This window comes from Panthera leo, chromosome B2 (genome assembly GCF_018350215.1).
Source record: "Panthera leo isolate Ple1 chromosome B2, P.leo_Ple1_pat1.1, whole genome shotgun sequence".
NCBI classification, from domain to species: Eukaryota; Metazoa; Chordata; class Mammalia; order Carnivora; family Felidae; genus Panthera; species Panthera leo.
The window spans coordinates 132,018,141-132,044,464 of record NC_056683.1 but is presented as its reverse complement, the minus strand read 5'-3'; the positions used below and the strand labels follow the sequence as shown (position 1 = coordinate 132,044,464).

The 26,324-nt window shown below is 37.3% G+C and overlaps 1 long non-coding RNA gene across 1 annotated transcript; it reads right to left on the bottom strand.

The window, feature by feature from the left end:
* Positions 1-80: 80 nt before the first annotated feature.
* LOC122219202 lies at positions 81-26,043 on the bottom strand. Its single transcript, XR_006202297.1, has 3 exons — positions 25,957-26,043; positions 2,756-2,867; positions 81-165 (listed from the first exon to the last, which is right to left on the bottom strand). It is a non-coding gene; the product is annotated as an uncharacterized LOC122219202 (long non-coding RNA).
* Between the last annotated feature and the right edge of the window lie 281 nt (positions 26,044-26,324).

Genomic DNA, 26,324 nt, shown 5'->3' with positions numbered 1-26,324 from the left:
AAAGTGCTCATGGCACTAACATGTTGTGGCAGAAATCCTGCAGTATTGAAACTGTTCTGGATTCTTTTCAGTCTCTTTTTATTTTTTAATCACTAAGGATATTTGGATGAAAATAATTTCCTTGTGGTTCAAGAGTTCCTCTTCCCAGGCAGTTATTTCTCTCACCTGAAATAGAAATCTATTTTTAATTCCTAAAATATGCAAGAGGCACATTGTCATTATACTTGAAAACTGGAAACTTACAACAATAGGAGTAACAACACTCAACTTAAGCCTGGGAAGAATGCATAATAAAACTATGATGTAATCAAAATTCACTTCTCTCTAATAAGCCACAATCTGGGGGCGGGGGGGGGGGGGGATTTGCATGTGCTCCTAGTTTGACTCAATACAGCGGTTACTTACTGTAATTAAGTGCACACATTAGTCACCGTAGTACTCAGAATGGCTTCCCATTGAAAGTTTCATCTGTGATCACCACCCCGTACCTCCAAGATCCTGCATATTATCTCTCCCTGAGAAAATGGACATGGTTCTGCTTTCACCAAATTCCCCCACTCCTTACAAACCACTCTGGGCTATGTCTTCTGTGTGGAAAGTGATCCTATTCCCAGAAATCCAAGCTCATCGTTCTACACACAGCGAAAAGAGTATGTACTCAATGAAGCTTTCCTTGGTGTTTTGAAAGGGAGGTGACTGTTTTTCTGTGTTTTTGCCTCCATGTGCAACTCTCTGAGCTCACCTTCTTCAAACTACATACTTTGATATTTATGTATTTGTCCACGTGGAGTCACTTTAAGCCTGAGGGTGGTTGTTTTATGTCTGTCATTTGATATTTGAACTTCGGTTCCCTAAAATCTCTTGAATGATAGACTTTAATGATTTTTATGGAATGCCTTTCAGACAGTTTTGTCCAGTTATATTATTTTTTTTTTTTTTTTTTTTTTTTTAAATTTTTTTTTTCAATGTTTTTTTATTTATTTTTGGGACAGAGAGAGACAGAGCATGAACGGGGGAGGGGCAGAGAGAGAGGGAGACACAGAATCGGAAACAGGCTCCAGGCTCCGAGCCATCAGCCCAGAGCCTGACGCGGGGCTCGAACTCACGGACCGCGAGATCGTGACCTGGCTGAAGTCGGACGCTTAACCGACTGCGCCACCCAGGCGCCCCTGTCCAGTTATATTATTAATAAATGTGCCTTTGATGCTAGTATGGAAAGATAGTTAATGATCTGTTTTTCTTAATTGGATGTTTTTCATTGAATGCATGCCTATTTCAATTCATTAGTGTTCTTCCCATGTATGAAGACACTAGCTAAGTGCCCTCCTGATCAGAGATGACACATGCTCTATCCTGCCAGCATTCCCCAGAAAAGCAGCTGATGATCATCCCTTAGAGGAGAGGAAACTCCGCTCACCTGAGTTCAGGTCCAGCATCAGTGTTTCCCTGCCCTCTGGGGAAACAGAGGCTGACTGCCATCTGACAGGCACAATTCCCTCGGCAGGATGTATGGTCCTTTGATGTGTGTCCCCATAACACACACAGGGGAGCTGTAGATCCTGAAAGCACCGTTTCTTCTCATCTCTTCCTTGGAATATGGCCCTTATATTTTCTCTTCTGGAAAGACCACATCTAGTGACCAAGCCCAGTGCCTGGGAAGTCCTTTGAGAGTTTTTCTTCTCACTCACTACCACGTTCAATTAGACACTAGCTGCCAGGATTCTAGCTCTTGGTCTCTTCCCTTCCCTCCCCCTTGCCTGCTCCCACCTCAGTCACACCATTTACCCTCATTTGGGGCCTCGTTGTTGTCAGATTACTGCCAACATTGAGTTGACGGTCTTCCTGTCTTTAGTATAGAATCTCTCCTTGCTACCCAAAGATTATTATTGTTTGTTTTAATCTAAAAATCTAATCATGTCATGTCCTAATTCAAAGCACTTCAAGTCTCTTCACGTCCTGCCCCAGTATAAAACTGTGACTTTCTGTCTCCTCCCTGTGAGGTCCCTGCCTACTTCTCCAGTTTACCTTTTGTCTATGCACCTTGCACTTTGCTTTCCAGAGACATGGGACATTATCTTCTCTTCCCTAATCCTGCTTTTGCTCACACATGGAACCTGCCCTCCTTCTTTCCCTCCCATTAGTTTCATGTACTGTGTCACCTAACCTATGAAGCTTTTATCACTCCCACAAAGACACTGGGTGCCTGGTCACTTATGGCCCCACAGCCCACCTCTTTTCGTTTTGTAACTCTTTATAGGACTGCTGAGCAACTCGAAGTTCTGTCATTCATTTCCTAGCTTACTATGAGGATGCCCCCTCTGGGGTTAATGCAACATAGTATGCAGGTCAGTAGGCAGGGGCCCTGATGGTTGGCACGTCTGCCTCTCTGCTAGGCTACGGTCCCTTAAAGGATAAGCATTTGCCTTTGTTTTATCTCCAGTAGTTAGTACCAGTGCCTAGCTAGGTATTTTGTAAATGCATAGTATCTACCTACTTATCTATCATTTTTCACCCATACCGGCCCCGCCACACCCACTTTTCTTAAAAAAATAATTTTCCAGGATGCCTGGGTGGCTCAGTCAGTTAAGCATCCGACTTTGGCTCAGGTCATGATCTCACGGTTCATGGGTTCGAGCCCCGCGTCAGGCTCTGTGCTGACAGCACGTTCTGTGTCTCCCCCCCCCGCCCCTCCCCTGCTTGTCCTCTGTCTATCTCTCTCTCAAAAATAAATAAACATTAAAAAAATTTTTCCTACCTCTTGAGGAATACAGGCGTAAAATATAGGGGCACATTCCTTGGGGAATATGTTCCAAGACTCCCAGCAGAAGCCTGAAATCACATGCTTTTTTCCTCTGATACATAGATATCTATGATAAAATTTAATTTATAAATTAGGCACACTAAGAGATTAACAGTAACTACTATGTAATAATGCAATAGAACAATTATGACAATGTACTGTACTGTCATAAAAGTTACGGGAATGTGGTCTCTCTCTCTCTCTCTCAGAATATCTTATGGTAGTAGTGTTCTTACCCTTCTTGTGATGGTGTGAGGATGAGAGGAGACTACTATATGAACATTTAAATTCAATTAAATCAAATTCAATTAAATCAATTTAAGTTAAATTAATCCGATTCAATCTTTTTGTGATTTCATAACTTAAAGTTAGAATGGTTAGAGATTTGTGCTAGATTTTACAAGAAAATTCCATTTTCATTTCTTTTTTATTTTGTTTTTTACTTTAAAAACTTTATGTTTTAGAACAATTGTAGGTTCAGAGCAAAATTGAGTGGAAAGCACGGCAAGTTCCCATAGATGCCACCTCCACGCGGGCGAGAGAGAGCGCGCGCGCGCACACACACACACACACACACACACACACACACACACTTCCCGTTATTGACTTTAGAGTGGTACATTTGTTACAATAGATGAACCGACATCGACACATGATTATGCCCCAGAGTCCACAGTTTACATTAACAGTTCACTCTGGATGCTGTTCATTCTGGGGGTTTTGACAAATGGCATACTGACATGCATCCGCCATTATAATATTATATAGAATAGTTTCCATCCTCTATTTTTATTTCTTTTTAATTTCTGAATTCAAAGACTTATTTTGATTTTTCCCTGAATGTTTTTATAAACAGTGAGTGCATTACACTTTCCCTGATTTTTTTTTTTTTTTTTTGCCATCCCTTTTTTGAAGATGGCACCAGGAGTGCCACTGGAAACCTGTGTGGGTGTGCTGGTAAGATTCCCCCGTATAGTTTACTCTCTTTTCATCAGTGACTTGCTGTATCTCATCTTTGCCGAGCCTGCTACTGGTAGGGACTCCATTTACTTCTTGGTTCTTTGATGAATATAGACAAGAGGAGGCACCTAGTCTACTGGATTTCTTTCTTCTAACTTTCTTCTTTTCTTTCTTAATTTTCAAAGACTGCATTGAATCTTCTTTTAAATGCTGCTTATTGGCTTTTTTAAATTATAAGTGATTAAAACTAATATTAGAAAGTTTTGAAAATAAAGATAAGGTATATAAATGTAATCCAAATCACTTGCAATACTTAGTGATAAACATGTTAACGTTTTGATTCATACCCTTCTTTTTCTTACGTATATATGTATATATATATATATAATATGTAATATACTTAGTATATACTAATATAATATACTCAGTACACGTACATATATATGTATACATATGTATGTATGTATATGTACTAAGTATATATAATATATATGTGTGTATATATATGTATATACTAAGTATATATATGTATATACTAAGTTTATTATATAGGTATATATATTTAAACCACACTGCCTAAATAATTTTGTATATATTATGTGTGTGTGTGTGTGTGTGTGTGTGTGTATATATATATATATATATAATATACTTAGTATATACTAATATAATATACTTAGTATATACATATATACTTATACATACATACATGTATATACTAAGTATATTATATAGGTATATATATAGATATATATTTAAACCACACTGTCTAAATAATTTTGTATTCTGTTCCTTTTAATGAAAATCATATAATATTCATCTTCTTATAATAATTAATAATTTATACTATTATATACTATACTAAGTTATACTATACCATTGTATCTACCATGATTTATTTAACCAATTATTGGATATTTAAAGTGTGAGAATGAATAACATTCTAGAACATAAATTTTGATTTGAAATGCCGATTATTTCTTATGGGTAGATTTCTAGAAAAGCACTCCTGGGTGACAGGATAGCCACACTGGCTCTATGTAGCCTTTTTATCACCTACCACACCTAAGCAAATTCTCTCTTGGAATGTTTGCAGTAGAAAGAGGAAAAGGGAAAAGGCACTATCTTTGGTAGATCTTAGGGTTTGAGTCCTAGCTCAAGTTGTTGTAGACTGTGTGAGCTTGGGAAAGTTACTCAACATCTCTCTGCTTTAGTTTCTTTATTTGTAAAATTGGGATAATAGTACTTTATTTGTAGAGTTCTTGTTAGGAATACCAATATACTAAATACCTAAGCGTTATCTTTCTAAATTCATCTAGTGACTGACGGAGTCGAATTGTAACTCTACGTCTGGAGCACTCTGCCGAGAATTCTCTTTTTAGCATTTGCTCTTAGCGATGGCAGATTTATCCTAAGGATGAAACGGCCCAAGATGTTGTGACACTTACGGCATATTTTTAGCTTATTTGAGATCACACTTAGTATCCTAAAAGTCTTTTAGATCTAGTAGTATGCTTTTCTTACTCTCTGAAGTTCCATTATTGAAAGCTGACCTTCCAGATGACATCCAGGTGACAGGATCTCCTGGCTATATGTTAAAATATAAGTTATCTCAGACAACAGCATAGCGTTAATGTAAACAAAACACTTCACAAACTTTTCTTTTCTTTTCTTCTTTTCTTTTCTTTTCTTTTCTTTCCTTTTCTTTTGTACATAGCAGATGGAAGCTCCTAGATGAGTGGATTAAGAATGTATCCTCTTAACCTTAGAAATATTTATCAGATTTAGAAAAAGATCTATTGCTAACTACTTAGGTCAAACTTGGAAGTTTTTCTTTCTAGCTTCTAATTTTGAGACAATTCTTTACCTCATAAAAGCTGCAAGAAATATTGCAAAGAACTCTATTATATTCTCTACCAAACAATTCTTAACATTTTTCCCCGTTCACTGTAGCATTTGTTCTTTCCTCTCTCTCTCTCTCTCTCTTTCGTTTCTGTGCACAAATACTTCAATATGTATTTCCTAAAGACTGTCTCTTACATAACCAAAGTATTTTTATCAAATTCAGGAAATGTAACATTGGCACAATATTATTATCTGATTCATAGTTCTTCTTCAAATTTCACAAATTGTTCCAACGGTATATTATATAGCTTTCTTTCTTGTCCAGGATACAATCCAGGATCACAGGGTGTATTAATTGTCATGTTTCTTTACTTTCCTTTCATCTAAAAACGGTTCCTCAGCCTTCCTTTTCCTTTCATGATCTTGACGCTTTGGAAGAGTAAAGCCAGTAACTCTGCAGAATTTCCTTCAGTTTGGATTTCTTTGATGTTTCCCTACAATTAGCTTTAGGTTTTGTATTTTTTATTGTAATAACATAAAAGTGATGCTCTGTCCTTCTCAGCATATCATTTTGGGAAGCACATAATGTCAATTGGCTTCATTATTACCAATGTTAACCTTGATAACTTAAAGAAATTTTTGTTTGTTAGGTTAACCTATAAAGTTACTGTTTTTCCTCCTTTTAAAATTTTAAGCACTCTTTTGTTTTGCCTTTGCTTTAACCTTTCTAAAAGGTATGTACAGTTTCTTTCTGAGATATGCATATGGCAAACAAATTAGATTGTATTTCAAAAATAACCCCTGAAAAACAAGAAAAAAATTATTTTCATTTTGTGAACATTTCCATAGTAAATATATATAGCACAGTATTAAATATTTTAGCTATATAAATATTTTATGACAGGAATATGTAAAATGAAATATATATGTGGAAAAGCCATGCGTATATATGCAATATTATATATACACATATATTTCGATGCCTCTACTGGAGTTAAGACGAAAGTTAAGATTTAAATGGCCTATCCTCTATATGTGAACATTTTTATTTTACAGATTGGGGAGAATATTATATTTAAACATTTTTATTTGTTTCTTCTTTTTTATGGAAGCATAATTGACATACAGTATCCAATAGTTTTAGGTGTATATCATAGAGATTCAATATTTTTATACGTTATCAAATGATCCCCAAGAGAGCATTTGTCCTCTTTGTAGTTAATAAGTAATTTCTGGTGATTACTCTGAAGCTATGTAAATTTTTGTTCAACAACATTTCATCCACTATTTTTAGTATTCATCAAGTTGGATCCTGTCCTTTTTGAGAGGTCCTTTCTTACTTAGCACTTTCTTACTTTCTGGTACAACACAAAGTCCCAGCCTCATTTCATGGTTTCCCTGTCTCAACCCTGGGCTCAGTTATTTCTCTAAGGATCCCTGGGTCTTTTCAGTGAAAAGTCGTATTTAGAAACAAAGATCTGGGTGTTAGTTGTGCTCATTGCTCTTTTGGTGTCTTTACCACTAGGCCCACCTATTTGACGGACCTAAGAAACCTACATGCACACACAGAAGTACATGTGTGTATACCTCTTTCTGTAAAATTAGGTATGTAATATGTACATGTTATATAATTATATGTTATATCTATAATATAGGTGTTATAGATAGATTATAGACATTATAGATATAAAATGTATATTAGAATAGGCATATTATATAATAGTTGTAATGAGTTCATACTGATATCTCCAATTCCAACTCAAAACCACAAGGGTGACAGAATATTTAAAAGGTAGAATAGATGGGACTTGATATTAATTGGATGTGGGGGGGAGGGAGAGGAAGAATTCAAGAGTGACAATAAGTTGTAAAAGTTAGTATGGAATTCCCAAGAGTTCAGTGTAAAATGTTTCGTGTACCAACATTCATGTGTGTGTGTGTGTGTGTGTGCCAAACCTACTAATAGAGCCTAAGATTGCATTACTTTTTTAGCAGCTATATAATAACGTTCCTGAACATTGATTTTGTGGTCAAATAAAAGCTGAGGTGTTCACATTAACTGTTGTTGGGCAAAGTCTCCTACTCCTTTCTCACGAATTTAGTTTTTTGAAACAATACTGTGTATGTTCCTGTGAAATTTTATCTTGTTAGTCCTAGACCATCATTCATTCCCTTCAAACTCTTTTATATTAATTGTCTCTATAAACTGTCAGTTATATAAAGTTTAATAATATGCCTTCTATGTACTTTCCCTGATCTCCACAGATAAAGGAGAAGGTCAGAACTACACTGTACTGTTGGTGGTGGGGGTGATAACCCTGGAATTGTAACTGGAAATGGAGTCATTTCTTACCGTAGTGTTTTGTGTTAGGAAGTATACAATCATGAGACAAAAAAAACAGCAGGGAAGGGGGAGGGCAAGATAAGAAATGTAAGTCAAGGTACAGAAAGACAAGGAACTCTCCCTGATGACTCCCAGGCAACATGAGAAGGTCTAGAAATATCTCAGTTTCATTCTTGGTCTTCTTTACTTCTTACTTTAAACATTCTTCCTAGGTAATCTAATCCACTTCCATAGCTCTAAACTCTCCAACACTATCCTATAGTTTCTTCTTCCATAATACTAGCATTATAAGCTGTTTTATGTCCATTAAGCTAAGGATCGCATTTCTTAGCTCCACCGCAGTAGGTATGGACACATGGTGGTTCTAGCATAAGAAGTGACATATGCAACTTCCTCCTCACTTGCCTAAGAGGAGATGTCCGTCCTCAAACTTCCACTCTTTCCTCTAAGCAGAACGACTAGAGAAAGCACGTGTTGAACATGGAAAAGGACTATCAACCTAGGTCTCTGAATAACTGCATGAAGGAAATACCCATCCTAGAATCTTTCATTAGTAAGAAATGCCTTCCAATGGTTTGAGTAATTACATTTTTTGTGTCTCTCTTGATCTCCCAACTTATTTATTCAACTGCTCACTAGACATTTCTACTTTTTTATCTCATAGATGCCTCAAATCCAGCATATTTCTTTTCAACTCTGCTCCTCCTTTCAGGCATTATTTTCTTCCCAGATGACCAGTACAGAATATTGGGAGTTGTTATTGACTACTTCCTTCCCCTTTTGCACATATCCACCTAAACCACAACTTCTTGATTCTGATGCCCTCATTGCTCACTGGCCCAGCTCTTCTTCTTGTCTGTTCCTTCAGATTAAGTCCCAGTCTGTCTCAGACAGGATTCATGCAACTATCTAACAACTGGTTTTTCTGTTTAGAAACAGAAAATTCATCCTTGGCTATGGTTCTATTACCTACTACTTATTAGCATTCTCATATCAAGACTCTTTGTAAAATTCCTTAAAGGATTATAATTGCCTCTAGGATAAAACCACATTCCTCAAGCAAACCTGGCTAATACTCTGTAATCTGATCCCTACCAAACTCCCCAGATTTATCTCCTGTAATTCTCCCTCTCGAACCCTGCACTTCATTCACCTTGAAAAACCTACAGTTCCCCGAAGATACCAAACTCTTTTGTACCTTTTATCTTTGTAGAGGTTGATTCCATTCCTTTAAATAGTCTACTTCATTGTCTTTCCCTAACTCTTATTCATTTATCCTTCAAATCTCAGCTCATACATTACCTCCTCTAGGAACTTTCTATGATGCTTTCTGGTTTCATTTAAGTGCACGTTCTATGTGCATCCATAACACCCTGTGTTTTTCTTTATTGGGGTGACTAGGACAATATTTCTTAATAGTAGACATAGTATGGGTATTTACCTAGCCCATTCTCCTTTCTTGGGGGCTTTTTGTCCTAACATGTCAGGCTTTAGTGGCATTATTTATATGAATCTTCATTCTGCTTATCATATCTAATTGAAACACACCTCCAAATTGGGCTGAGTCATTTTGTTTTATCTACTGAAAATTTGAAGTAAGAGACAAAAGTATGGCTGGTTAATATGGGTGCTAAGCTTGTAAGACATGGAAATTTAGGACCAGAGCCTGTGCCTTAACTTATAAAGAAAAAACAGAGAAGAGCCTACAGATACAAAACCACAGACAGAGTATGGAAAAACAGGGATAATCAATAAGCAGAGAAAGCAGGTCTTCAGAGTGGAGAATAGAATTGATGATTGGAGAGAAAGGGAACAGAGACTATTCAAACCCAACCGAGCAAGAGAGCAGCTGTCTCGTGAATTAGAGCTTGGATTCACTCATTCAAAAATCTCTGTAAATTACATTCATGGAAAATCTCTGTAAATGACAGAAAAAAGAACCATGTTCCCATAATACTTTGACTTACTTTTTAACTGTAAGACTTTTTAATAAATAAGAAAAACTCAAATGGCACTGATTAATAAAGTAACTCCATAGGAATTGTGATGCTGATCTTTTACACATATTCATCTTGAAATATTACAAAATAGCTGAAATTGATATCATTTTTGACCAAGGCTAAGATTTTCTTTAGTCAGTCCAGAGTGGGAATGACCAAAAACTAGTTGTCATACACAAATTCCTTTCATAGCACAGAGTAACAAAAGCAGGTAGCTACAAGGATGTTTTGTGTTTCAAATGCTGTTATTAGAAAAATTATAAGTTAAAGAATTTGTCTTTTGAATGTCAGTCTTAGAAATATTTTGAAGACTCAAGCTGAATTTTCCAGGGAATATTTTTGTGATTGTTTATGATGTGGTTTGGAACTCATTACGTCTTTGCTTTGAACCTCCACATCTTTTATCTTTCAGTTCAGTTTTGTATTCCATGTAGAGTTGTTTAGTTTTGGAAAAATTAACACATTCACAAAAGTTGTGAGCTATAAAGACTTGAATGACCAGAAGGTTAAGTGGTATTTGAGGGACATTCTACTAGAAAAACACTGAGTGAGTCATCAGAAGGCCAAGGTTCTAAGACGAAGCTCTGCCATTATTTAACTATGTAATCTTGGGCAAATCAGTTGACTGAAGTTCCCCTCCCTTCAATTATCTCATCTCTAAAGTGAGAATCATAATCTCTTTCCTGCTTACCTTGGAGTTGTAATAATCAAATATTCACTTTGGAAATGTTAAGGGTTTATATACAACAAGGCCTTATTAATATTCTACACTAGAATATTGGCTAGGATTGACTGGAAATATTTCTCAGTCCAAAGATATTATGCTAGTATCCACTATTTTTGTCTACATAAGAAACTATGCTTCCCATTCCCAGAAAGACACAAATACCTACATTTGGAACCTAAGAAGACATATCAAATTATTTGTCTACCATACGGTAGCATATATCTAGGTATTTGCACCTAGGTAATATTTTTAGCTTACGAAAAAGATGCGCAACTAAATGTAAAAGAATAGCAAATCAAAATATTTACCAAAGTAGAAAGATGCTTCCTATTATATGCTATAGTTATTAAAAGCACAGGTTCTAAGTTTTCTCAACTGTAAAACAGGATTTAATAATTATACAAGCCAATGGAATTATAAAGAATTTAGCATGATCCCTGGCACCAAATAGGAACCCAAAGAATGTGAAATGTCAAAGTAAATGTTAGCTCTGATCCTTAGCTCAGCACGGACTTGGGAGAAAGAGATTATTGATAAGAAGTGTGAAGCCGACCAGGTGTAAAAATGTGGTCCCAGGTGTAGAGTTTCCCAAGTCATTGCCATTCCTAGAACAGTCCAGATATGAATAGATTTTGTTCCTTACATTTGTCTCATGGGGGGGTGGGTTATTATTGGTCACTAATTTCGGTTAAATGTCAGCCAGTCAGATGGCATTTCTTTATCTCCTGTTTCTCAACAAAATTTTAGATACAAGATTTTTAACCAATATTTTGATGAATCATTGTAGAACCAATCTAGTACAAATTTAGGAAACATTTAACCAGCCCTACCTAGTTTATTTAAAGTCTTTTCACAAATATTTGCGCAAAGCTATCATTGAAACCTAACCTGTGTCCTAATGTGATGGTGAATGAAACGTATGACAATATGGACATAGCTTTATATGACACTGTACAAGAAGTACAGAGAAAAAGTAGTGAACACTTTGTGTACAATGAACACTTCCTAGCTATTCATTATCTTAAACGGACAGATGACAATAGTTCAAAAGGATAATTTTAACTTTCTTCATCTTTCTGCATTATCATTAAATTAATTTTGACCATTATTCTGAGGACATTCATAATTTCCTGGAAGATATAAGTGCCAGGAGTCGTAAAGTACAGCCATCTAGTTGAGTAAAAGTAGCTTTCATCGAGAAAACAACTCCAGTTTAATGTGGCAATAATAATAATGAACTATGCATACTAGAAATGTAATAAGCAGAGTTACCACACCACAGTGATAATACAAGAACAATGTAATATTATCAGAAGACAAGGAGGAATAGCTCCTTCATAATGAAACATTGGGCATGAATCCTTGGGGATTTACCAATCCTTATTGTCTTAAATTAAAATAGATTGTGTGTGTGTGTGTGTGTGTGTGTGTGTGTGTGTGTGTGTGTCTTACAGTAGAATTTCAAAAAAAACTTCAGTTCACCCACATAGTACACAGAATACCAGGTTTGTTCTGAACTATGCTGCTAGGAAATAGTGGCTGCAAGACAAGGAAGAGAACCAAACTTAAGTTAGAATTAATTCTTAGGGCACTTAGGGTGGCTCAGTTGGTTAGACGTCTGACTTCAGCTCAGGTCATGAACTCACGGTTTGTGGGTTCGAGCCCCACATCAGGTTCTGTTCTGACAGCTCAGAGCCTGGAGCCTGCTTCAGATTCTGTGTCTCCCTCTCTCTCTGCCCCTCCCACACTCACGCTCTGTCTCTCTCTGTCTCAAAAATAAACATTAAAAAAATTTTTTAAAAAAGAGTTCTAGAAGCTTATCTGTGGATATTCTATATTTGAAATGCCATCTCCTGGTTTAATGCACTTTTAAAAGTTGTCATGTTTCTAAATTTGTTATACCATTTAAACTTTAACCTAAATTATTGTTTAATTTTGTTATTTTTCTTTTTAGATTAAAGAATAGATTAAAAAGGGAAAGTGATGTGATACAAAAACTTGTTTGGGTTTGAAATGCCCTAGCCCTGTAGCTATAGTCTTTGTTCAGAAACACAACGAGATTAAATGCTAGCTGTACTTCTGTTTTAAGTGTAGCAAAATATAACTCCTTACACTTAATATGAGCTAAGGGCTTTCACTGACATTGAGTAAGACTCATTCTTGGGTCAGTCCCCAGGATACAAAGCCAGATGAGAAACTGACTCTATGAAACATCACTGAGTGTGACTATATGAAAACACATTTGGAATTTATAACGTAAGTATTCTTTATAGCAAATTAATTATGCGAGTTTGAGATTTGAAAGAATATCCGTTTTCTAATAAATTAAGTAGGAAATTTTTTCCTACTCCAATAATTCCACTTGTATTAATATACATAACAGATCCTAGATGTCAGTTGTTTTCAAACTTTATCGTCTATAATAATCCCCTGAACCGTGTGTTAAAACTACCAGTACCCACGTTCTAAATCCCCTTCCCATCCAGTAGGTCTGGGGTGAGCTTGGAAATTTGTAATTTTCATAGACCTCGGGTGGTTTTGATGCAGGTAATCTCCTCATCGTATCTGAGAAAACCTGAGAATTTTGAAATCGTTGAGAGGCAAACAGTTAATGCTGTGTGATGCATCTCTCACTCCAATACTTCCAGAAGCTAGTAGACCCAGAGTTCGATTACAAAGACATTTCGATTAGTTGGCGGTCTTAGGTTTGGCTTCTGGTTCCTGTGTACCCAGGTGCATATTTTGCACGCTCTCTCTCTGAACTTCGGCCTTTTGGTGTCAAACGGGGGGTGGCGGTGGTAGTGTGCACTGGGTGCTTTCTTATCTACCTTCCCATCTTACGCGACTCCGGGCTCCTGCGCTTCTGCTTTTCTTATCTCCTGGGCTGGGTTTCCTATGAACTTAAAGCCACAAACAGCCCTTGCTGAAATCAGAGTAGATTTTCTTTTCAATCTTAATAAATTCCACCTGCATTACTGAGAGTTCATGATGGTCTTCTCCTGACTTAGAAAAGAAGAGTTTGGTGGAATGAAAGCATCCGGGGCCTGACGATTTTATTTATTCATCGGAATCCTGGAAATGAAAGAGAAAGTCATGGAATCTTGAAAGGGCGGAGGGTAGCTTGATTTTCATTGGTGAGAAAGTATGCTTGTGCCACAGAAAATGGCTTCTGTGTCATCACTGGCTATTCACAAACATATGGCTATTTCAGTAAAAGAGGTAACATGTCACATGACCTTATGTTTTCTCTATTTCTAGACATTGAGAAAAACTCGGGTAACTTTTTGAAAAATGAAAACCTCCAGGATCATTTAATGTCAAAGTAAACTTGAATGAAATAGCATGGCAACTCATATCTAGCTCAAGTATCTGCCAATAAGTTTCATGCTTCACCAACCCATAAAAGAAGAAAATAAAAGTCCTCTGATTTTCTGCCTTCCAACTCTGGAACAGAATGTCCCTGACTTTAAAATAGATGATCTCCAAAAAAAGAGAAAAAATGAAAGAGAGACGGACATACTATTAACTGCTAGTGATCTTAGTATTTCAACAATTTGCTGTATATATTTATCTCATTGAAATATGCAATTATGTCATTTCTAAGAAGCGATGATATCTGGCATTAAGGCCAGCAAAGTGGGAATTTACCACAGGGAACCCGATTTCCCCACCTGTTCTGTCCAAAGAAGAAAGCTTTCTGAGGCAACTCATGGGATCATAGTGAGATAGATGTGTGAAATTTGTTGTTTCAGCCAACTCTATGATTTGTGAACACCAGAGCAAATAATTAGATAGCACTTTAAGCATTTGTGTGTGTGTGTGTGTGTGTGTGTGTGTGTATATTCATGTAACCATAATGATAGTGGTCGTTATCTTCATTTTACAGATGTGAAACTGAGCAACGAAGAAATCACATCTTTTGCCTAAGGTTACAGAGCTGGTAAACTAAAAGAGCTGGAATTCAAACACAGGCAACTTGGTTCCAGAGCCTACGTTCTTAGCTAGTACACAACATAACTCTCAACCTTAAATTAATAGTCTGTACAGTTCCATCTATGTTGGCATTACTCAAAACGTTCTTGGAGTTTCTTTAATGCAATTGATTGCTGATAACATTAGAAGCCAATCCAAACAGAGTGACTTACCCCCGGCTGCTCAATCTGGCAACATACAAAGGAAGCAAGCTGTCCCTCTGGCCAGACACAGCCCACAGACATGCTTGGTTTTCTCTGTGGTTTTGGCCTGGCCAGGGTTTTACATTTTAATTAGTTATCAAAATAAACACAATGACATTTAAAAGCCTTATATATAAATCTGAATTTCTGCTCTTCCCCAGAAAATTGGAGCTTCTACATTGGGTTTGTGTCTCGACTGTCACATCATCCTCGTTGTGACCCCCAGAAACGAGGGCCGAGGGTCACTTACCCTTTGCCACGGCTCATACATTCCCCTTCCTTGGTGTATTTTGCCCGAGTGGCTTCTGTACACTTAGGATTTTGTGACATTTGAACAAAAAATGTTGTTTTCAAAGAGTAGTAGAAACAAAGCAATGGTTGAAACATGTAAAAGATAATTTCAGAGGGTGGCCTTTTCGGTGAGAAGGGCTTTTGTTCCTGGCGCGTATCTACAAGTTCAGGAGAAATGCAGAGGACGTTATTCTGAGCAAAAGAACAAAAGAGCAGGTTGAAGAACAAAAGAGCTTGGGGCATATAATTCTGGCCTTTCCCTAATTTTCTATGTACCCTCAAGCAAGTTCTTTTTTCATGTAGAATACATATTTTCCAAATTCTGGGTACTATTTATATGATAAAAAGACAAGAAGAATTATTTTTATACCATGGTCTGTAGTCATTAGAGGATCGATGACTTCATTCTTGGAAAGAGAGGGATTTATGATACTGCCTTGGAATCTTGCTTCTGCTCCTTTGGCTAACATTTTTATCTTCTCTAGAACAGACTATGTGTTCACCAAGAACTCTCCCATCCAGAATTCTATAACCAAGTGTGCTTTGGACAGAGTCTTTAAAATGTTTGCCTTCATCCGTGATACATACAAACTCCTTTATGCTTTGTTATATCTGCACCATCAGGATTTATGCAGCCATATGCTCAAACCTCTAGATATTTAGCTACTGGTTCATCCGGAAGATATGTACCAAGTGTCTACTTCATGCCAGCTTCTTGGCTTCCTTATTGTAATTTATAACATTGGAACAGTGAGGGATCCTCAGTTATCACAGTGACAGAGGATGCTCAACGTGCTCGTTGTTATATTTTGCGGTTTGAATGGGGTTACCGATACTACTCAAGGAACATCTCCTCCCATTTGAGTTCCACGATTACTAGCAAAGTCGCAAGCATCCTAGATATAGGTTGTCCTCCACATCGTCTGTGGCTAGCAGGTGTCTCCATAGTCGTTTAGCACCTCTGTGTCACCAGTCTTCTGGCAATGCCAGGGAGAAGATGATGAGATTGTAAAGTGCTCATTATTATTCTTCGTGAAAAATTGCCAGTTTGCTCTTCCCCTCCCCTCGTTCCTCAGAGTCTGTCTCAGAGCCTTTGGCATTCTGTCGCATTCTGCTTGGCAAATCCTTCAGCCCATGTACCGCACTTCTTCTCCCTTTCTTCCAATTTTACCCTTACTTGGTCATGTTAGAGAAATGTTTTAAAGTCAAATATACCAAGGGTTCTGTCATACAATATACAAGTGATGGTGGCGAGTAACGTTTGAGAATATCTTCAATTCTTTCATCTTAGATTAAAAAGGGCTGCATTCTATGATTCTCTTTAGATCTCCTAAGATTCCAGAATTTCTATTCGGACAGACCTTTTAAGCATTTATTTATTTACTTTTTAAAGTTAATTTATTTATTTTGAGAGAGACAGAGACAGTGGGGGAGGGACAGAGAGAGAAGGAGACAGAGAATCCCAAGCAGGCTCTGTGCTGACACGGGGCTTGAACTCACAAAACTGTGAGATCATGACCTGAGCTGAAACCAAGTGTAGGTCACTTAACCAACTGAGCCACCCAGGCTTCCCATTTATGGGCCTGCTTTCTTTTCTTTCTAACATGAAACCCCAGTTAATAACATCTCTACCACTTGCTCACTGAACTACTGTAACAGGTGCCAATGGAGACAACTAGCCAGTAGCCCGTTAGCACCTTAAGGAAATCAATTTGTATCAACTAAGTCACAATGAAGACACAAAAGGGAAAAAGGTTAACCCTGCCGGATGCGGTGTCCTACTGAATTAAATGAAAACTGCAGTTCACCCTTTCCCCAGAATCCTGGGTGAAATTTAGAGATACAGGCTGCGTTGGCTAGAAGTATTTTTGGATTTTGTTTTCTTTTCACTCTGTGGCTCAGCACATGCTCACTTGACATCTCTTCTATACTTTTATTTCACTGTCGGGAAGGTTATCCTCTGATTCCGCATATAGCAGGATGGAATGTCTGAGGCACGTGTGCATGTGTGTGTTTGAGAAGGTGGAGTCTTAAAGAGAAGGAAATTGAGAGGGAGAGCTCTAAAGGTCTCCTTTTGTCAACAGCTGAACCAATGAACACATATTTTATCGGATACTTTCCAAACTCCCAGACTGTGCTATCCATGTAATAGCTTAAACTGCATTAATATCTATCTTGTTCAAATACTTTGAATCTGGAAACACATTTTTGTAGGCATTCATTTTCTTTTCTCAGAGAAAGAAAAGTATAGATAATTCCCAGCAGATTATCATCATCTTCAACATTCATGAGCACCTGGGATCATGATATATTATTCTAGGTCTTGGAAAAATAAGAATATAAGGGACTGTAAAGCATTCTCTCTCTCTCTCTCTCTCTCTCTCTCTCTCCTCTCTTTCTCTCTCTCTTCTCTTAAGTCATCAGGAGCTTAAAATTTATTTGGGGAACAGATCATGTACATGCACATATGCAGATAATCAAAGATATATTGGTGAGTGGTACAGACAAGAATGACAGGAGAGAGTGAGATAGGAAGGTGAAATGGGAAACACCATGGAGAAGTGTTAACATTTGAAATTTGCTGAGACTTAATGCTTTATGGCCTCATATTAACCAGAAAAATGATGACTATCAGAATTGAAGGAAGTCCTAGGGGCAGAAAACATGTTTACTTTCTTTCCTTCAGCTTTGTCTAATACGGATCTATCTGTTTCCCTTGGCCAGACTACCTGGGCTTAATCCTCTTATGCGATGCTCTTTTTGTTGCCCCAGCTGCTTGCTTTAGAACAAGGATCAGTCAACTTTTTCTGTAGAGAGTCAAGATAGTAAACATATTAGGCTTTTTAAGCTATGTGGGTTTTGTCACAACTATGCAATCACATGATCACAGCATGAAATCAGCCGTAGATACAATGTAAAAACTGAGCCTGGTAAGATTCCAATGAAACGTTATTTATGAGCTTTCATATAATTTTCATGCATCACAAAATAGTGTTCACCTCTGGATTTTTTTTTTTTTTTTGGAGCCACTTAAAAAATATAAACCATTCTTAGCTCGTGTGCAGTACAAAAATGGGTAGGAGACTGGATTTGGCCAACAGACTGTAGCCTGCTGACCTCTGCCGTAGAAGACTTCATCGTTTACCCACTTGTACTCTCACTCTAGTCTGCTATGTTTCCTCACCTGTCAGATAGAAACCAGGTCCAACTGCTGCAAAAAAATTTAGGTAGCTTAGGATTCTTCAAAGTATAAAGCTAAAGTTAATGTAATGTTTTATTCGATAGTAACTGACACAACTTCGGATCAAAGAAAGTCTCCTGGACATGTTAATCATCAAAGACTAACTGTCCAGGGAAAAGTCAAGTAGTGAGAACCTAGGGTGATTGAGTCGGTCTATATAACTAGCAGTGAAGTCTGCGTCCACCTCCTCCACTTGACCTTGTGGAGGTCAAGACAGGAGACCAGAAAATTCTTCTTTGCAGAAGAGATCAGCCAAGAGGAACGACTCAATGACACTGATATTTGTTGATTTCCAAATGAAATTTCTTCAATGCTCCATATTATCTTGAAACAGGGAGGTAAATACTAAAAGTAACAGCTTTAGATATGGAAAGTGGATGCCTGAAAGAAGCAGGACTTGGGGAAGGAACAGAGAATGTATTGATTTTATTTTAAGCGTTGTAATATTTGAATTTAAAAATCCTATGTGTATACTTTTATAAATATAATAACTAAAAGAAAACAACCCTTTGGGGACTCTCAATGCCTACAGAAGTCCAAGCTATTCGACATGTCACAGAACACATTCTATAACGTGGGCAGAACCCACTTTTTGACTTTACCACAGTTACTCCCCAGCATACACCAGGCCAAGAACTATTCTTTCCAACCCACTTTTACATCCCTGGGTTCTTGCTCCTATTGTTTTCACTCTTGAATGTCTTTTCCTTGCTCTCTGCCTGGGAAGCTACTTATGTTTCAGAAAACACCAGCTCAAATGTTGCCTCCTGTCTGTACCTTTCACAGACCCCATAGGAATCATTCATTGGTTCCTTATCTGCATCCTGTCAGCCCTTATGACTATGTTTACACCATAGCCCTTAGCACAGAGGATTATTTATTTATTGGACTCTCATGCTAGTTAGCTAGTTAACTAGTTAGCTAGTTAGCTAGTTAAATAAGTACCTAAAGAAAGAATCAGGTCTGATTATCTGTATATTACCATTTCCTAGCACCTAGCGGGTACTCAGGTGATAGTTACTGACTTAAAGACAGACTTGGCTACAGTCAGACGCTTAATGAGAGAAGCTATGTGACACTGCATTGACAATGTGAAAGTAAAGGCCAAAGATGACTCTTATTCTAAAATTTTTAAATAGTCAATAACTAGGAGGTTGATGTTACCACTGATAGAAGAAAGGGGAGGAACTTCTTTTGTGGCACCTATAAAAGTTTGGTGTTATTTTTCCTGAGCTGTGGATTGACAGCGAGTTATCTGATAAATAACTCTAAGTTCTTCTCAGACGTTAGAGAAACCAGTTGAATTTCAAATGAGAAGCTAAGGTTAAAACTATAGATGATATTGTTAGCATATTAGACCACCTGTGAATCCGAGAGATTTGGTGAGATTTTTGAGATAGATAAATGCTTCCAACGGTAATTTTCAACCTCAGATGTGTATAGGAAATCATCTGGAGAGCTTGTAAAAATATGCATTCCTCTGGCCTGCTCCCTGGGATTCTGGTTCAGAAGGTTTGGATTGGGCCCAGGAATCTGCATTTTTACAGGCACCTTTTGATGATTCTGCTCTAGATAACCCACATCCACACCTTGAAGAATTACTGGAATGACGGGAGAAGAGAGAGGTTGCAGAATGAATTTGGCAAGACTTGGAAGGCCAGAGGAAGATGTGTACTCAGCGAAGGATAGGGGGACAGATAGCCACAGTTTGGGGATGGCTCTCCTGCTATCTGCACAAAACACAAAACACTGGAATTGGAATTTACCAGCTACTTTCTTTGTCTTCAAAATGACTTCCGATTCATGGTTTGAATTTTAAAGTGTCTTCATGTCATAGACCTGAATAACGGCCTCCTTTAAGGACTGAAGATATCTGGAACCCGTGTTCCCACTTTTCCAACTCTACTGATTTGGAATTCTATTGCTTTACGGATGCCTTTTTCTTCCTCTTACCAAATGTGTTTGCAGAAATAAAATCAACTACATTCTCTGATTTAACATCCTTTTGTTAACTGAATTATGTAAAAAGGCTTTATAGGTATGAGCATTGTTTTTCACCATATAAAACACCCTTTGGTGATGACTCACCCTCATGTGCGGAACTCAATGAAACATTTGCTTTTGCTGCTAACTCTGGAAATGGATAAATCCTTGAGAATGTTTTCCTTAATCAGGCTACATTCCATTTTTACTAGAGCCACCGCTAGTTCTATAAAGGAAGCAAGTCCAACTGAAATTTTAAGGATAAAATAATAGTTATTTATTAAATTATTTACTTAATTTAGTAAACTAGAGGGGTGCCTGGATGGCTCACTCAGTTAAGCCTCTGACTCTTGATTTCAGAGTAGGTCGTCATCTGATGGTTGGTGAGTTTGAGCCCCGTGTCTTGCTCTGTGCTGACAGCGTGTAGCCTGCTTGGGATTCTCTCTCTCCCTCTCTCTCTGCCCCTTCCCTGCTCACCCATTCTCTGTATCTCAAAATAAATAAATATTTAATTTTTTTTTAGTAAATTAGAAATACACATTAGCCAAACAGACATGACACTTTAATTTGCCAATTGCTTCATTGCAATAAATGATATTGAGCATGAAAAACTATCATTGCCTGCTACATGTGCAAATAAAGACTAACCAATGAGAACAAGCAAAGGGTTTTTTTTGTTTTTTTTTTTGTTTGTTTGTTTGTTTTTTACCCCAAGCTTATTATAACAGAGGAGTCAGCCACCATTACTTGTGTTTAGCAGAGATGCAAAGACAGGCAGAGGAGATGGAAATTTTTATAGTGAATAAAAGGGGAGGACTTCAAGTGTGCCCTGATTGGGGGCTGTTGGCATGGGAAGTTGTAGGTAGGCTAATAAGAAGTGAGGCATCCTATGTAATAGGTTAAGAGTACATATTTGGTTTTCTATCATTGGTCCTGAGCTAGAGGGAGGACCAAATTAAGGAAGCTCATAGATATTAGTCAAGTGCTGGCCATTTTGGTCTGATTGTTAGGGTATTATTATTCATCTTCCTGGACCAGTTGTTGGAGATAGTGGTCTGAGTTCCTACAAGTCTGACTTACAGATGGCTTTTGGGGATGGTTACTGCAGTTAATGCATTGGTCCCCTGAGCTGGTTGCTGCAGATTATGTGTCAGAGTTCCAATTCTTATATGTGATCTGGTCATTGTACATACAGTCTCACATACACAATGATAGCTATGGTTTTTTAAGGCAAAGTCATAGATAAAGTTGGGTAGATCTCCATGACTTACTCTAGAGCAACAAAACAAGCAGAAGATTGATACATGTTATTCTTCATATCATGTAAAAACAAATAAAAACCTATGTCAACAATATTATGGATGTTTAGTGAACATGATTATTCAGCAAACATTAGATATAAATGTATACGTTTAGTGGAAGTCTTAGAACAATATAAAAAAAAAAATCGCATAATGGAAAGCCCAAGAGAATCACTGAGACACTGAAGGAACACTTGTGGTTGATTCCTAGACCCAAGGGATGGTGGCAGAGGGGGCAGCTCTTTGTGGAGATGTTCGTATACGTGTGAGGGACGATGGTCTTTGCAGGTGAGTGGGACCCTGATGTGGGAAGAGAAGGGGAGTGGGCCATTCTCCCCTGAACTACAGGAAGAATTCTAAGAATTTTGAATTTTCAATTTTTATTTATAAATTTTATTTTTTAATGTTTATTTATTTTTGAGAGCAAGAGAGAGAGAGTGTGGGGGAGGGACAGAAAGAGAGGGAGACACAGAATTCGAAGCAGGCTCCAGGCCCTGAGCTATCAGCACAGAGCCCGACGCGGGGCTTGAACTCACAAACTGCAAGATCATGACCTGAGCTGAAGTTGGACACTTCACTGACTGAACCACCCAGGTGCCCGTGAATGTCTATTTATAAATTTTAAATCCGCCTTCCAGATGACTATGAAGGTATCAAGCCATCTCGATGATGACGAAATAGGTTTAATTTAACATATTTAATATACTTAATTTATTAGCTTGATTTATAATCTCAAAGTATCCCAACATGTGGTATGTGGGCCCCTATCTGTTCTTCAACTGCCCTGATAGTGCCTGTACCGTGCTGAAGTGTGGGCCGGGGGCAGGGGAGACTGAACTTTTCAGGCCAAAGAAAAGTGTTGTACCAGTAGCTCCCCAAGCAGAACCTGTCTTACCTTTCTCTGTCCCCAAACCTGTCCACACAGTGCAGTCTAGCTGTGGCCCTTACGGGCCTACATTGCAAACCATTGCTGCCTGATACCTTATTTCTGGTTATAAGGGAAGCATATAACATGAATCTGTATCTAATAAGAAAGGTAAATGGTCCCACAAATGGTATTTCCTTGAATACATCAAAATTAACCGATTCAGTTTGTTTGTTTGTTTTAAAAAAGCAAAAACAAAATGGAAATCGATAGAGGGTTAGGAGAAAGGAACTTTCACTATCTAATTTTGTTTCCTTTTTCTTTACTGGAAACAATGTCAAGCTTTCCAAAACGTTGCAAGTATCACACAAAGAACTTTTTTCTTCTCTGAACTACTGGAGTGTAAAGCTCATATGATGCCCCATCAACCCTGAATACTTAAGCGTGTGTTTCCTACGAACAAGGACATTCTTCCACACAATCAAAATACAACCATCCAAACTGGGAAATTAACATTCTCAGATCATCAGACCTCACTTAGATTGCACCCATTGTCTTAGTAAAGAACACATGAGTCCAGGCGTGACCTGATGTCTGCGACTCACCAGCCTCGTCTCCCATCATGCCCCTGGCTCGGGGGGCTCCTGCCCAGCTGTCTTTCAGTACCTCAGACGTATGCAATGCTTCTGCCTGAGGCGTTTGCACGTACAGTTCCTCTGTCTAGAACACTCCTTCTCCAGGCTTCACTTGCAACCCTGCCCTTCTTCCAGTCAAAACTAGCCACTACCCTAGAAAGGCCTTCCTTAACTTCTCTCACCTAAATTATCCCCTGCCCCCAGCTTTCTTTGAAAAAAAACGATTTATTTTAGATTTTTGATAAATTTTATTTAAGTTTCAGAATACACACATGAACATAGTTCAAAATCAAAAGAAAAAACAGTGAGATATAGTGAAAAATTTTCCTCTTTCATCCTCGCGGTTTACCATCTTCCTCCTCCCCTCCACCACCCCCTCCCCGCCACAGGTAACCAATGTCATTATTTTCTTGTGTTTACTTCAGAGTTTCTTAATTTTTTTGTCTTTGCTGGATTTGGTTTTTATTTTTAATCATTGATTTTTTTTTAACAGGTAATACACTCGCATGATTCAAAATTTAAAAGGAAGTGAGGAAAGAGCATACAGTTCAGTAAGCTTTCTTATAAAACCTATGCTTCTTTCATTGCATTTTTCATGGTATATAGCTGTGCTTTTATTTATTTTTTATTCACTTATTTATTTTTAAAAACTGTTTATTATTTTGAGAGAGAGAGGGCACGCACGAGCATGAGTGGGGTAGGGGCAGAGAGAGGGGGACACAGAATCTGAAGCAGGCTCCAGGCTCTGAGCTGTCGGCACAGAGCCTGAGGCAGGCCCGAACTCACAGACCATAAGACCTGAGCTGAAGTCTGATGCTTAACCAACTGAGCCACCCAGGCGCCCCACTGTGCTTTTGTTTGTGAGATTATTCGTGAAATATCTAATTCTCCTTTTAAGTTCTGTGGAAGTGAAGAAAATGATGTGTTGCTTATCATACCCAGAGGGCCTAACATTGTATCTGGTACATAGTAGAAGCTCAGTAAAAATTTATTCAATGAATGAATACATGAGAAAAGTGAATAAGGTCCTGTTTTTCTGTTGGATGTTTATGCAAATGAAAGTAATATTTTACTCAAATTTTCAATAGTCAAATCATAGAAATGGAAATTTTAGGAGTTTTGGACTCCCCAAGAAAGAAAGGTAAGAAGGTGTGTTAGAAAAACGAAAACCAATATATTTGTTATGATCTAGTATTAAAGGCATGATTCCATGAAGCCGAAAGTATTCATATATTTTTTCTTTTACGTGTATCTTTTATCCACTGGAGGTGTGCCTATGTAGTATATTACCTGCTATTATGATTTATTTCCAAGTAATTTGAAGTGAGACATATGATGAGTAGATTCTGGTAAGATACATGTAGGAGTGTTTCGTTCAAACTTTCTTATTTTATTCAAAATTACTCAAGAAACACCTTTATTATATTTAAGATATATCTTTATAAGAATGATCATTGAAAAGTTATGGGGGATATTTTGTAATGCGCTATACATTGTAAATAGTCACTGTAATTTGTATTATTGAGAAAACACAATATAAGTCATTTCAAGTTTTTAAAAAAATTTTTTATGACAATTTTTTCAATGTTTATTTATTTTTGAGAGAGAGAGAGTGAGTTGGGGAGGGGCAGAGAGAGAGGGAGACACAGAATCTGAAGCAGGCTTCAGGCTCTGAGCTGTCAGCACAGAGCCGGATGGGGGCTCAAACCCACGAACGTCATGACCTGAGCTGAAGTCAGACGCTTAACCCACTGAGTCACTCAGGCGCCCCTGAAGTTTTTTTTTTTAACTAAAATTTAAATTTTGGACTGTCCTTTTTATGAAAATTAAAGAAAACATTAAATATATGATTCTTGTAATTATCTTGCTAAAATCATATTTGATGTACAATAAGTCTTTCGAAAATTCTAGTGACCTATCATTGAGCTCCATGCATTTAACCTAGAGACTGCAAACACACTGAATCACAGAAAATAAGAAGGGAATTAGATTCATTCAATTCTTAAGGAGAAAATGGAAATATTATTTCATTATTATTGTTTTCAGGATCACTGGGTATACAATAAGAGAGTCTTCTCTAGTATAACCTTATGTCTAGATGTATAGAGACTCTTACGTATTTAATAGATCAAATATCTATTAATACTATTATGAAGTATAAATTATAAAACCCTCAAAAATGGATCTGTTTAAATAGTACTTATATAAAGTTGTTTTATAAATGAAATACTTGTTTTAAATAATATGAGACAAATTACTAATACAGAAAAGAACTTCTTTTCCACTCCCAAGATAAAAACTAGATGTAAGTTGCTAGATGCTTCTGTATTTTATAAAGATTACAGTATACACAAAAACTATTAGCGCTCATACACTGGTTGGTTGGTTGGTTTGTTTTTTCCTGAACTGTGTTTTTATGTTCACATAGGCTGGCCCTCGTAATTGACTACTAAAACTAAAGCATATGCCATTATGTTTTGTACAAATATACTTTAAGAAGCAGCAGGCTTCCCTATTTTCCTCCCCAGAGTAACAAACTTTGTGCCTTTAGTGCAATGCACATGTGCTAGGGTATAATTTAAGCCACATAAAAAAATTACAAATTTTTAACTAGGTTTATTAAAATAAGTCAAAAGAAAAGGTGAGTTTAATTTTAACAATATTTTTTTAACTCACTATATATAAAATACAATGGTTTCAACACGTAATGAATGTAAAAAATGATCAGTGGGATATTCTACATTTTTTAATACCAAATTTTTGAAATGAAGTGTGTATTTTACACTTACCGTATATCTCAATTTGGGCCAGCCACATTTCACGTGCTCAATAGCCACATAGGACTAGTTGCTTCTATACCGCACAATGCTGGTAGACTTTGTAGAAAGGGAGGAAAGAAGGAAGGGAGAAGGGAAAGGAGGGAAGGAAGGAAGCAAGGAAAAAAGAAAAAAGAGAGAAAGAAAGAAAAAAAGAAAAACATTAGGCATGAGTCCATCAAAGCAATAGCAATGTATTTTTCAAAGGTAAAAAGTACGCATTAATTATAATTAAGGAATCAGGGCAAACTGTATAGCTTTGTTCCTACCAATGTCTTGAGTGTCTCCCATAGAATATGAAGTGCTTAAGGGCAGGAACTTATACACTTCATTATTGTTAG